A 12,215-nucleotide genomic window follows, 5' to 3' on the forward strand; every position below is an offset into this window, starting at 1 on the left:
GTCCTGATGGCATAGCGGTTACATGTTTGGCTACTACTACAATGTCAGCAATTTGACAACTCAGTGACGAGAAAGATAAAGCTTTCTACTCTTTAAAAAAGTTATAGTCTTCACCATATTTGCTTATGGACCCACTTTGTCTTCAGTGATCGTGTTGGGAAGGTGAGCATCATGGAGTGCCAAGTTAATAGAACAAATTGTTCTTGCATTGAGGGAGTACTTGAGTGGAGACCCAATGTCCACCTTAATACTAAACCTATAAATATATGTACATAGATCTATTTCCCCATCATCATATATAAATATATTTACATACGTACATGCCTGTATTTAGGCCTCTATAAATGCCCTTTACCTCCTAGTTCTTTCCCCTATTTCCTTTTGCTTTCCTCTGGTGTCACTATCATGCTCAGCCTTCATTTGAGTTTCAGTAATTCCTTTCAGTTACATTGCCCTTAATCAAACCCTACCAGGCCTCCTACACCCTCCTCACTATCAATTTTAGATCACTTGTTGTTCCCTTGTCCTTGGGTTTGTTAAAACCCAGTTTCTTTCCCCCTCCTCCCCCTCTCCCATGTCGCCTCCAGCTTGTTTATCCCACCTATCTTATCTAGATAGACATGCAGAGATAATGATATGCACAAAAACAAAGAGCAAATCAACGCAACAAAAGAAAACAAAACAACAACAAAAAGCCAGTGACAAAAAGAAAGAAAATCCTGTAAAGAGTCCCAAGTCTGATTGCAGAGCTTTAGGAGTGTTTTCTGGCCAAATGTGATGGGGTACCATGCCCTGGTTCCCAAGTCTATTATTGGTATTCCTTGGGGACTTCATTGTTCTGCTCCCCTTGCTATTCTGTTGCATGCCCTTAGTGTTTCCCCTCGGTGCAGTGGGGTCAGATCGGGCACAATTCCTGCACTGTGTCTCCAGTGGTGAACAAAACTGATGGTGCCCGTCTATCAAAAGATATAGCATCTGGGTCTTAAAGGCTTGAAGATAAACAAGCAGCCATCTAGCTGAGAAGCAACAAAGCCCACATGGAGGAAGCATACCAGCCTGTGTGATCATAAAGTGTTGCTAGGATCAGGTATCAGGCATCGACAACCCAGAACAAAAAAGTCATAGCATTGTGAATGAGGGGGAATGCAGAGTGGAGACCCAAAGCCCATCTGTAGGCAACTGGAGATCCCCTTATAGAAGGGTCGCTGGGAGGGGACAATCCAGTCGGTGTACAATATAGCACCAATGAAACATACACCTTTCCTCTACTTCTTTAATGCTACCCACCCACTATCATGACCCCAATTCTACCTTACAAAACTGGTAGACCAGAACATGTACATGGGTACAGATAAGAGCTGGAAATATAGGGAATTCAGGACAGATAAACCCCCCAGGATGCATATTGAGAGTAGCCATACCAGGAGGGGAAGGGGAAGGTGGGGGAAGATAGGGGGAACCAATCATGATGATCTACCTATAACCACCTCCCAGGGAGGATGGACAACAGAAAAGTGGGTGTAAGACATGAAAAATATTAATAATTTATAAATTATCGAGGATTCATGAGGGAGGGGGGGAATGAGAAGCTGATACCAAGGGCTCAAGTAGAAAGAAAATGTTTTGAAAATGATGATGGCAACAAATGTACAAATGTGCTTGGCACAATAAATGGATGTGTGGATTGTGATAACAGTTGTACAAGGCACCAATAAAATGACTTAATAAAATAAAAATCAATTCAACTATGAAAACTAAAACAAAAAAAGTTACAGTCTTAAAACCCCACAGGGGGAAGTTCTACATTGTCTTATTGGGTCGCTATGAGTAAGAATCAATTCCATGGCAGTGAGTTGTTCATAACGTGTCTGCTGAGGATCTAGTAGAGCACCCCTAGGTCCAAGAGCTCTTTTGAATTGCGGACTGTCTCACTTCTTTCGTCCCTCCCCCTACATTAAAGTAGATCTACCCCTATGCTAGATGGAACCCCTATTCTGGTGGTGTAGTGGTTATGCATTGGGCTGGGATCTGCCTGATCAGCAGTTCAAAACCGCCAGCAGCTGTGCAAGAGGAAGCCTGGGCTTACTCCTATACGCAGTTACAGTCTCAAAACTCACAGAGGTCTTTATGAGTCAGCATTGACTCGATGTCAGTGACAGAGAGACCCATCTGCCAGGGAATAGGTTTTAAACTCACTGCTTTCTAGATCTAGAAACAGCCCAGTAGCTTGGACGAGTGGTAGCAGTCGCGAGTGCAGCGCATGCGCGCCGGTTACTAGGCGACGGCATCCGTGGCGCCCTGTGATAAAGACTTCCTTGCTGATGAGTAGGCAGCGGTTCGAAAGAAGGAGGAGGAAGAGCTTGGGGATGCAAGTGCAACCGCAGCCCCGAGAGGGAGCCGCAGCTGTTCGGTGGCCTCTGGAGCCAATGGACAGGAATCTGGCCTGGGAGTCTCGTTGCTGAAGGGACTGGGACCGCAGTTCGTCTCTAAGCTCGGGCTTAGTACTGCGAAGGGTCCAGGCCTTCAGGTGAGGACCACCCCCCTCCCCATTGCTTCCAGTCGCCTTGCCGTGTTGATGGTGGAGAAGTTGGCAGTTCCAGGGAGCTCAAGGCACTCCCTCGCACCCAGCACCTCTTGGGGCATGTCTCTGGCCCTGGCTCTTGGAGACCTGCGCCGCTGCTTCCTCTTGTCCACCAAGCCCACCACCAGCCGCGGGCGGGAGAGGGGCTCCCAGTGTCGGGGGCTGCGTGGAGCAGGGCGACAACTGGGACCATAAGAGAGTAGGGGTGAGTAGTGGCACTGAATCCACCCGTTGCTAGGGCGCTTCTTTGGCCTTTGGGGCTGTAGGAGGCTAATGAAGTGCTGTTTTCTCCTGCAGAAGCTCGTAACTCCCCTCACATCTGTCGCGGTTCCTTATTATCTTGGAGTTAGTTTTCCTTCTCAGAACCACCACTTGCTGGGCTCAACCCAGTTATCTCGGGAAGGAGAGATTGATGTTTAAGGCCTGGCTTTGCTTCTTAGATAACACAGTAGCTGACGATTTTACGTACAACGCAACCTGGCCCCTGATTTAAGCTTTTCAGTAGCGGATTCCGAGGCTGCTCTCACTCCATCCTACAAAATTAGAACAGGTAGCTAGAACGACCTCAACTTTTCCGTTTTCTTGTTATTCATGTACCAAGACCTTTTAGAAAGTCTTGTGTTTGGCTACTGACTCCTTTAGTATAATAGGAAGACAATACTTTTATTGTAAATTAAAACGCAGAATAGCAAACACATGTTCCATTTGGCTTCCAAAGTGACATCAAACTTGAAGAGATGCAGGCACAAACGATTGTGTTTGCAAATCAACTACTCTTCATGCAGAATGACAGTACTTCTCTCCTTTTTGACCACAACTATGACGAGAAAATCTAAAACGTCTATTATAAGAGTGAGCATGGGTTATGGTATATTTTCCCCCTATGGTAGCTTGCAATTGAGAATAATCACTATTTGGAAAAAGGCAGGAGGGCCCTTAAATGATGTTTTGGATAAATGTGATTAGATGAGAATCAAAAAGAGTGTGTGTTTTAATTGACAATATTATCTTTGAGATACAAGATTGTTTCTTTAAAGGCAAATGATTGAAAAATATTAGATTTCACAGTTGACCTCTTTTAAAAATGGGCTTAACTTGGATTAACCAATAATTTTGATTATAAAGTACTTCTGTGGCTCTTTTCCCTCTGTACTTGTTTTTATGGCACTTTAAGGTTTTTTATTTTGAAGTACAATAAGAAGTTTAAAAGAAATGGAAATGCTAAATTTAATTTTTGGTAAACTTTTAAGAAAAAAATTTTAAGGAGATGGATGCTGTATATGATTAGAAAGTTTTATCTAACCAATATATATGTCAAAACTTCCAACTCCAAGATAATATTCAATAAAATGCTTAGGATATTTTTCATTTGGTGTGGTGTATGGTTTAAAGCACAATATAATTCTGGCACCATTGAAAAATAGTCTTTGACCTCAGTTATTGTTTGTTTTGTGTACTGGCAAACTGAAATGCTTCCAAGTCCTAAAGTCGAAAGTAAGAAATCGTTTTGTTTTGGAAAATTGCTTAATGAATTCAAGTCTGAATTACTTGAAATAATTATATTTCATGTGGATACTTGTGGGCCACCTTCACACACTTAAAAACAAGCCTGAGCTGGATCCAATTTAATATTCTATTGTAATGAGTATGACCAGGAAGACGCCATATACCTTTACTCCAGATAATTTACTTAGTGTGTAATATCCCTATCATAAAATAATATTGATTGTTTTTCGAGTGCAGCCAAGGCCCTTAACAAATGAATTATGGAATGAGTTAAGAGTTTTAAAAATCTATTTACTTTCTAGCTAATACTGAATTATCATTACCATAATTAATAGGTAATGTGGAGAATGGAACACAAGGAGATCCCAGGAATTAATAATTAACCTTTTGGAGAAATAAAATACATATATGAGACCCCAAATGTCAACAGTTGGATCAGATGCTGGCATATAAGGCATAAAAATTAAGAGTACAGGAGTTTGGATTTTGTCTATGAGAGGCTTGTAGAGATAATCAGACTTGATTTGTTCTTTATAAAATGAAAGAGGAAGTTAAGCATTGCATTAATTAAGGTACTTGATTTTTTAATTATCATGCTTATAATTCTCCTAAATAGAGGTTAAGGGGGAATGAACTATCAGTGATCATTAAGTACTTTGTTGTAGGCTTAGTTTTCTATGATACATTGCATAATAAATATAAATAATTTTACAAATTTTCATACTACAGAATTCAGAATTAATATTATTTCCTGCAGCAAGTAAGAATGTTTTCTAAGAAAGAGTAGATAAAGTGTAAGTTCATCTACATTTATTTTATTTTTTCCAAATCATTTTATTTGGCCATAATAAAGACATCATACCAATCAATAGTTGAGTGTTATCAGGCAGTCTTGTACAATCACTACACAATAATTTTTTTAATGTTTTTCTTTCTTGAACTTGTTGACATCAACTCCCCATTAACACCAGTCCCCCACCAAGAATTCTTATTGTCACTATAGATTGTCTCTATCGATTCACCCATCCTGAGTTTCATACACCAAAAAACATAGAAAGGCATAAAACAGAGAGTCAAGAATGCTACTGACAATAACAAAATACAACAGAGATGAGTACTAATTTGAAAAAAATCAGAAAATAATGAAAACTAGATCAAGTTCAAAGTGTATCAAAAGGGCGATCAAATGACAAAGTTTTAACCATTCAAATCAGATATATCATTTAATCTACTATAATCATCTCTCTAATACTCTCTGTATAATGACGCTTTTTGGCTCCTATCTTTCCCATCTATTTTTCCCATAGTTGTCTTGGCTCACTACTGCAACACATACTACTAGGAATGTGACAGAAGAAACTGTGGTTAACCAGGTGCTCCCTAGTTCTATTTCTCAGATGATAAGAATCACTTGGGATAGTTAATGAGCTGCAGAGTCAGAAGAAGCATCAGAGGTGGTTCCTGAGAAACTGCTGCTTTTAACAAGTGCCCCGGTGCTTTTTATCATCAAGGAAGTTTTGGAAACACTTTGCAAATATGTAAGTTCATGTAATCCTCAAAACAATCCTATAAGGCAGATGAGAAAACTGAGGGTCATATTTGTTTATGGATGAGCCCCCAAACTCATCATCAAATCAATTCTGATTCATAACAACCCAATAGAACAGGGTAAACTGATCCTTATGGTTTCCTAGACTAGAAATCTTTTTTATTCAAGTTATTTAATTTTTTAAGGTTTTTTTCTAAAGTTAGGAGTTAATGCATATATAATATCATTCTATAGTTTAATCACATCAAACAGTATTTTACAATTGCTACCACAATCAGTTTCCAAACATTCTTTTCCTTCCTGGATTCATTGACATAGACTCCCATTTACCTCTGGCCTCCCACCACAACCACTGCACGCCCCCCCCCACCCTCGCACCAAACCCTTATTCTACTTGCTGTTCCTCGGTTCATTAATCCTGGGTTTCATATAGCGTAAAACAGAGAAACATAGAACAAACATTCAAGAGAGTGACCCCAAATGACATAACAAGTCTGAGATAAGTCCCAATATTAGAAAACAAAACTAAAGAAAATGTTGTAAGCCATATCAGACCCAATGTGCATCAGAGGCAGGGATTTTAACCATTCAAGTTAGATTTATCCCTTTGATCTTCTATAGACATCTCTTCAATGCACTCTGTTTAGTAACCACCCTATTATGGACATAAGGAGATCACTGGAGACTTATTTCCTATGTAGTGCACACAAATGTATCCTGGGCTCCCACTGTCATCCATAGCCTTTGGCAAACTGGATTCTCACAATGTAGGCTCTGATACTATTACCTCCTTCGACTTCAGATCATATGATTTACAATTGTTTAGTGACTGATGTTGATGTGTTTCTTCTGTGTAGACTTAGTTGACATCTCACTTAGATGGCTGCTTGTTTGGAGACAAACCTTTAAGACTCAGATCATCTAATTTCTTCACCACATTTTGCTGTAGCAACTATATCTTCTGTGTTCCCTTCCTGAGGATGAGTACTGAGCAGGGCCATGATGTAAAAACTAATTGTTCTTCAGTTGGAGCTTGGATTTAGTTCGAGTCAAAAACCCATTCTTGGATCTATGTTTTTTGTTTTGGTTTGATTTTTGCCTTTGGACTCCCTTTCAAAACCTACTTGTTAATTGGTAGATTCTTATCAATAATCACCCCTGGGGCTTAAAAATCTTCCATTAATATTGTCTTTGATTAGCCCTTGGTATTAATTTTTGAAATGCTTGTTGAGAGAGGGATAATGAAATTCACCCATTTTTAGTACTTATACATTATTTACTGTCTACTAAGTAGGATGTGTAATCTAAGTATTTTGTGCAAGAATGATAGTACAATGTGAGATTATAAATATGCTAGAAAGGTTTTTCTTAATTAAGGATATCAGACCAATTATGTAGCAGCCTGAAGTTTAGTCCATCAAAATATATTATAGCTTAATTTTCAGCACTTCTTTTTCTTATGTTAATTTTCTGAAAATAAAATGGGGTGCATTAGGTTGCTCATTGCAAGGCCAATGCTTTAAACCAGTAGCTGCTATGCAAGAGAAATAGGAGACTGTCTCCTTAAAAATTTCAGTCTTGGAATATAGTCTCAGAAACCCTAAAGAGAAGTTCTACTCTGTCCTATGTGTTAGAGTTGACTCAATGGCGTAGGATTTTTTTCCTTATGCCAGAACCCTCCAAATTGATGTCCATAAGAATCCTAATACAGTATTTTAAGTAATTCACATGTTAATTGCCAGATAACATAAATGTTTAAGCTGCAATTACGAACATTTGCAAAACTTATTTTAGTACATTTCTAACAACTTCTGCTATATTGAGAATCAGTCACATGACAGTTGTCTGTGTTTCAAAGTTTTAAGGTGGTGTTTGTTTATGGAAAAATAACAATAAGCGAATGTAATACAAGTATTACATCAAAGGAAATGTAAACTCTCCCAACAAGAATTAATATATTAGAAATCCAAAACTAAAACAATAATCTTAAATTAGCTCATTGATTTACATTTAAGAAAAATTATATTTAAACCTGAAAATTTTGAGGCCTATTTAACACTATCTTGTATCTTTTATTTGGTAGCTTTTGTAGCACCAATGTTCATTTTGTTAGGTGCCATACAGTTTGCTCTGACTTACGGTGACTATGTATCAGGGAGCTTCAAAATGTTCTTGGAAATGAAGTAATAGATAATGAGTTTTATTCACTAATTTCTTGAAGACCCCTCATACAACTAAATGAAACATTCCCCAGTCCTCATAATTGTTGCTATATTTGAGCCCAATGTTGCAACGACTGTATCAATCTGTCTCGTTGAAGACCTTTCTCTCTCTCCCTCGCCCCCTCTCTCTCTCTCTCCTTTTTGTTTTTGTTGAACTCTACTTCATCAAGCATGGTATCCTCCAGAGATATTTCCCTCGTGATGACATGTCCAAGGGGTATGAAACGAAGGCTTGCCATCTTTGCATTTAGGGAACATTTGGCTATACATCTTCCAGGTCAAGTTTATTCATTCTTCTGGCAGTACATGGTATATTCAATATTCTTTGCCAATGCTATAATTTAAATGCATCAGTTCTTCAGTCTTCCTTGTTCATTTTCCAACTTTCACATGCATATGAGGTGGTTGAAAACATCATGTTAGGCCTCCTTAGTTATCAGTGACATCTTTGCTCTTTAACATGTTAAAGAGGTATTTTGTAGCAGATTTGCCAAATGCAATACATTATATAATTTTTTATTGTTCCTTCTACAAGCACTGAGTATCCAAATAAAACCCTTTGCAATTTCAATCATTTTTTCCTGTTTATCATGATGTTGTTTATTGTCATTTTGATAATTTTTGTTTTCTTTTATGTTCAATTATCCATATTGAAGGTTATGATCTTTGACCTTCATCAGTTAAGTTCTTCAAGTTCTCTTGGATTTTAGCAAGGTTATGTCATCTGCATATCTCAGAAGACATGTGATTTTGACATTTTGATGCTGTGTTCTTCATATAGTCCAGCTTCTTGTATTATTTGCTCAATATACAGATTGAATAAGTCCAAGGAAAGGATGCAATCCTGATGAACACTTTTCCTAATTTTAAACAATTCAGTATCTCCTTGTTCTGTATGAAGGACTGCCTCTTTGTCTATGTACAACTTTCACATAAACCCAATTAAGTGTTATGGAATCTCTGTTCCTCACAATGCTATCCATATTCATATAGTTGAATGTCTTTGCATGGTCAATAAAATAAAAATGTCTTTCTGGTGTGTCTGCTCTCAGTCAAGATCCAGCTTACAGCAGAAGTGGTAGGCCTGTTTCCACATTCTCTTATGAATCAAATTTGAATTACTGGCCCATGTACTATATGCTGCTGAAAACAATTTTAAATTATCTTTAGCAAAATTTTACTTATGTGTGACATTAATAATATTCTTTGATAATTTACATATTCCAATGGGCCATTTTTCTTTAGAATGGGCAAATATGTGGATTTCTCCAGGTCAGTTGTCCAAGTAGCTGTCTTCCAAATTTCTTAGCATAAATAAGTGAGTGCCCACAGCACTGCATCCATTTCTTAGAACATTTCATTTGGCATTCTGTCAATTCCTGGAGACTTGTTTATTTCCAGTGCCTTTAGTGCTGTTTGAACTTTTTCCTTCAAGACAATCAGTTGTTGATCACGTTACCTCTTGAAATGGTTGAAAGCCAACCAATTCATTTTAGGATAGTTTGCCTACACAATCTTTCAATACTGCAAATCAAGGTTTGAACTATTTTCTTCAATCCTTTCAGTTGAGAAATGCTGAGCTTGTTCTTCTCCTTTGATTTTTTACCTCTAGGTGTTTGCACATCTCATTATAATATTTATTTCCCTTATTTATTTATCATTCTTATTTTCATATTCCTTTAAAATTACTTTATTGGGGGCTCATATAAGTCTTATCACAATCCATATATACATCTATTGTGTCAAGCACTTTGGTACATTTATTACCTTCATCATTCTCAAAACATTTGCTTTCTACTTGAGCCCTTGGTATCAGCTCCTCATTTTTCCCCTCCCTCCCCTCCACCCCCTCCTCCATGAACCCTTGATGATTTATAAATTATTGTTATTTTGTCATATCTTACACCATCCAATGTCTACCTTCACCCACTTCTCCACTGTCTGTTCCCCAGGGAGGAGGTTTTATGTAGATTTTATAATCTGTCCCCTCTTTCTCCCTCACCTTCCCTCCACCCTCCTGGTATCGCCACTCTTACCACTGGTCCTGAGGGGTCCATCTGTCCTGGATTCCCTGTGTTTCCAGTTCCTATCTGGTCCAGCTGAATTTGTAAGGTAGAATTAGGATCATGATAGTGGGGGGGGCGGGGGGGGGGAGAGGAAGCATTCAAGAACTAGAGGAACTAGAGTACTAGAGGAAAATTGTAAGTTTCATCATTGCTACACTACCCTCTGATTGGCTTGTCTCCTTCCCATGGCCCTTCTGCAAGGGGTTGTCAAATTTCCCACAGATGGGCCCTGGGTCCCCACTCTGTCCTCTCCCTCATTCACAATGCTATTATTATATATGTTGGTCTTTGATGCCTAATACCTGATACCTTAGATGTCTTGTGATCTCATAGGCTGGTGTGCTTCTTCCCTATGCGCTTTTTTGTTTCTCAGCTAGATGGTCGCCTGTTTATCTTGAAGCCTTTAAGACCCCAGATGCTATATATTTAAATAGTCGGGCACCATCAGCTTTCCCCATCACATTTGCTTATGCACCCACTTTGTCCTCAGTGATCGAGTCTGGACAGGCTGGTGTACTTCTTCCATGTGGGTTTTGTTTCTCTGCTAGATGGCTGCTTGTTTATCCTCAGGCCCCTAAGAGCTCAGATGCCATATCTTTTGATAGTCGGGCACCATCAGCCTTCCTCACCAGATTTGCCTGTGCACCCACTTCAGCGATTGTGCCAGGAAGATGAGGATGTCAGATTGCCGAATTGTTAGAACTAAGTGTTCTTGTGTTGAGGGAATATTTGAGCAGGGGCCCACTGTCCAACTGTTTCCTTAATACCAAACCTATAAATATATGTACATAGATCTATTTCGCCCCTCATCATATATAAATATATTTACATCTGTATATGCCTGTATTTAGAGCTCTATAAATGCCTTTTGCCTCCTAGTTCTTTCCTCTATTTCTTTGTACTTTCCTCTTGTCCCACTATCATGTTCAGCCTTTATTTGGGTTTCAGAAATTCCTCTTGGTTACATTACCCTTGATCCATTCCTGCCAGACCCCTTACACCCTTGTTGTTCCTTTGTCCCTGATTTTGTTAACACCCATTTCCTGCCTCCCCCACCTCCCCTTACCCTTTGAACTTTTTGATTAAGCTCACTTATATCACTATTTCCTTTAATTGCTTCAGATTTTCTATGTTGAAGAGCAAGTTGCTGCGTGATAGAAAATTTGAGACTGGGATGGAACACAAGTATCAGTTAAAAGACTTTATTGAGAAATGGAAGCTGCTGAGTTTGTAAGAGGGAAGGGAACCAGAAAGAGATAGACCAAGAGGGCGCAGAGATAAAGAACTCAGGGAGAGGTGGTGGAGGAAGCTGAAAGTTGTGGAGGAGCCAGAGTGGGAAGCAAGGGACAGCGCCAAAGGGCAAGAAGTGGGGTTATAGAGTAATAGCCAGAGAGAAAGCCAGAGCAAAGCAGGGTCAGAGGGTGAGATAAAGAAAGGCAAATGTTAATATACTCCTGGCAGTAATTAGTCATTAACTCTAGAACATACTCTTGGTTGGGAAGTTTGAATGCCTCCAGCTGACCTAAACTCTGATGGGCATAGGAATTCTGTGGCATACATAGGAAGGTACGGGGAGGGGAAGCTCAAAATGCTCATTGCTGTGCCTTTTCTGGCATTCATTTTGATATTTAACTTCTTTTCACTTTCTTTAATTATCTTTTACTTTCTTCTTGAAGTCATTCTACAACTCATCTGGTGTTTGCCCACTCATGTTCAATGGGTCAAATCTATTCTTGGTCTCTAAATTCATTTGGGATATCCTTAAAGCTGTATTTATGCTTTATGGACTTGTTTTCATCGTCTACAACTTCAACCTGAACTTGCATATGAGTAATTGACAGCCTTTTCTTCAGTGGGGCCCCTGCCCTTCTTTGGGCTGTTGGCATTAAAGGTCTCCATCATCTCTTCCCATAGTTGTAGACAATTTAATTTGGACGTGGCAAGGTCCACATGTATATTTGATATTTATATTGTTAAAAAGGTATTTACAATGAATAAGTCATTGTTCTTGTAAAATTATTTCACTTGTTCTCCAGCATCATTTGTACCACCAGACCCTATTTTCCAACTACTATTCTTTTCTCTAGCTTTTATATTCTAATCACAAGTGATTATCAATACACCTTGAACATATGCTTGATTAATTTCAGACGGCAGAAATTGGTAGAATATCTGAAGCAGAAAAGTTATTTCCCTGGATGTCACCCCATAGTATATGCCAAAACTAAGGTGCTGTTTGGAAACACACGGTCGCTGACTATATACTTGGAGATCAACTGCTTAAAGGTTAT

At 38.9% G+C, this 12,215-nt stretch overlaps 1 protein-coding gene across 1 annotated transcript in view; it reads left to right on the forward strand.

Annotated features, from left to right (window-relative positions):
- The first annotated feature begins 2,349 nt into the window (after positions 1-2,349).
- The window catches only part of ZC3H12B (zinc finger CCCH-type containing 12B), a 251,708-nt gene continuing 241,842 nt past the window's right edge, over positions 2,350-12,215 (forward strand). Inside the window, exon 1 of the mRNA XM_075538564.1 lies at positions 2,350-2,527. The gene's annotated coding sequence lies outside the window, so the exon portion shown is untranslated. The remainder of the gene's footprint in view (positions 2,528-12,215) is intronic.

The sequence above is a fragment of the Tenrec ecaudatus genome, chromosome X, assembly GCF_050624435.1.
Source record: "Tenrec ecaudatus isolate mTenEca1 chromosome X, mTenEca1.hap1, whole genome shotgun sequence".
Taxonomy (NCBI): domain Eukaryota; kingdom Metazoa; phylum Chordata; class Mammalia; order Afrosoricida; family Tenrecidae; genus Tenrec; species Tenrec ecaudatus.